This window comes from Vitis vinifera, chromosome 9 (genome assembly GCF_030704535.1).
Source record: "Vitis vinifera cultivar Pinot Noir 40024 chromosome 9, ASM3070453v1".
NCBI lineage: Eukaryota > Viridiplantae > Streptophyta > Magnoliopsida > Vitales > Vitaceae > Vitis > Vitis vinifera.
The window spans coordinates 18,382,572-18,384,917 of NC_081813.1; the positions used below are offsets into that span (position 1 = coordinate 18,382,572).

At 29.8% G+C, this 2,346-nt stretch overlaps 1 non-coding gene across 1 annotated transcript; it reads right to left on the reverse strand.

Moving 5' to 3' along the window:
- Positions 1-328: 328 nt before the first annotated feature.
- On the reverse strand, positions 329-454 carry LOC132254386 (U6atac minor spliceosomal RNA). The gene has a single exon (XR_009466666.1). It is a non-coding gene; the product is annotated as a U6atac minor spliceosomal RNA (small nuclear RNA).
- Between the last annotated feature and the right edge of the window lie 1,892 nt (positions 455-2,346).

Genomic DNA, 2,346 nt, shown 5'->3' on the forward strand with positions numbered 1-2,346 from the left:
TAATTTATTTTTAATTACAAAATAATTTTTCATTTTAATAAGACGTGAATGAAATTTAGTTTATATTATATAAATTGAATTTAACATTTTTGTTTTTTACAAAATCAAAATAAAGAAATTATTTCAAAAAACAACTTATCTAAAACAGTTTTTAGTTTTTAAGTTTTTAAAAAGTGTTTTTGAAAATAATTCGCACTAGAGAATTAAAATACCTCATATTTGGAATGAATTGAAGTCTCACTTATAACTGAGATTTCATTTTCGTTAGAATTATTTTTTTATTCTATTCTCATTGTTATTTTTTTTTATACGTTTTTTTTAAAATAAAATAAAATTCAGTTAGAGATCCACCTAAGTGTAGTACCTTAATCGGATATGTGTGAACAAGAAAGCTCGAAGACCGTTCCCATTCCTGCTAGGCGAGATGCCAATCATCTCTCATTTCTACGAACACTCTATTCTCATTGTTATTTAAGTTATCCAAATATAAGAATGAAGGTGAAAAGGAATGAGATGCTCATTTTCGCATAACAAACATGCCCTAAAAGAGTTGAGAACATATGAATTCTTTTCAAATTTATAAGATGTCCCTACCCGATTTTCAAAAACTTAAGAATACAACCTTTAAAACTTCTAAGAATGAAAGTAACAAGTCTAAGAACTATTACTAAGTTTTCTCTTTTTTATCCCCTTAAAAGTTCTTTTTTTTTAAAAAAAACACACAAGCTTACAAAGGATCTTTCACAAAAACAAAATAAAATAAATTAAACAAAATGAGAAAGGAAAAATGTTCATCTAATGGTACGAAAATTGATTTACTTTAATTGTGGGACAGTAGGATACATGGTCACTTATTGTTTTGGTCCAAAAATAAAAATAAAAAGGCCATTGAGGCAACTTGGAGTGATTCCAAGACTAACGATTGTGAGTCTAAAGATGTCTATAAGAGTAAATATGAGAATTAACTTTTAACTTAATATAAATATCTTTTTTTGATAAACAACCTTGAGAAAAGAAAATTTTTTAATTTGTTTTAAAGAAGAAAAATAAGAGAAGCACATAGAAGTGTATTTTAGTTATGTTAGTAATATTTAGGTAAACTCTTAATAAGATTTAGAGTGTTTATATTTGTATCCACCAAATTGTGAGTAGTGGGTCCCTCCAACATGTGGGCCCATTATTGACAAATTAAAAAAAAAAATTGACTTGCTTGGTGAGCACTCATACTCTTGCCTATAAATAGGTAGGAGATGTAGAGTTCATTCGGGATGAAGAAAAAGCCAAAGAAACAAATTATTTCAAGAAAAAAATAGGAGAGAGTTTTGTGGGTATTTTTCCTATGAAATGCCTTGAGTGCTATTATTTTGTGTGAGATCTCAATTTTTGGGGTTGTTTTTGCCTCTAGAAATAATCTGGAGAAGACCCTTTGTACCTACTGGTTATTAGTGGAAGAATTTCTATTCGGAGTTTGACCTGTGGACGTAGCCTAATTTAAAGGGTGAACCACGTTAAATTGTTGGTGTTCTATTTTTTTTTTTTTTTTTCATTTTTCAAATGGTACATGTTGCCACATTAAGTGGTATCAGAGCCATTGGTGTCCATTATCTTTAAAATTCTTAATATGTTTTGTGGTTGTTGCATTGATTGATTTTCACATCAGGCAAGATTTTATTGGGACTACCGTTGGCTAAAAAAAAAAAAAAAACTCACAATGGAGGCAAAGACAAGCAAAATGATCTACTTGAATGGCACAAATGATCACATATGGAAAAACAAAATGAAAAATCTCCTATTTGTGATGAAATTGCATCTGCCGGTGTTTACTATAACTAAACTTTAAGACAAATTGGATGAAGAATGGGCATTTGAGGATGAACAGGTGTGTGGATTCATTCGACAGTTTGTTGAAGATAATGTGTATAATCATATCTATAATGAAACTCATGTATAGACGTTGTGGAATAAGCTTGAAGAGTTGTATGCTTCAAAAACCGGCAATAACAAATTATTTTATCTAATAAAATTGATGCATATGAAATATCAAGAAGGTACTTCTGTAGCAAATCATTTGAATGAAATGCAAGGGATTGTAGACTAGTTGTAAGGAATAGGAATAAAGTTTGACAATGAGGTACTTACTCTCATGGTGCTCGCCTTTATACTAGATTCGTGGGAGACTTTGAAGATTTCAATGACCAATTCAGCCCCTCGTGGTGTAATAAACATGGAATATGTAAAAAATAGTATTCTAAATTAAGAAAAGAGAAGGAGATCACAGAATTCATCATTTTCAACAAAGCCAAATGTTCTGGTTACAGAATCCAAAGGAAAGAGCTAATATAGGGC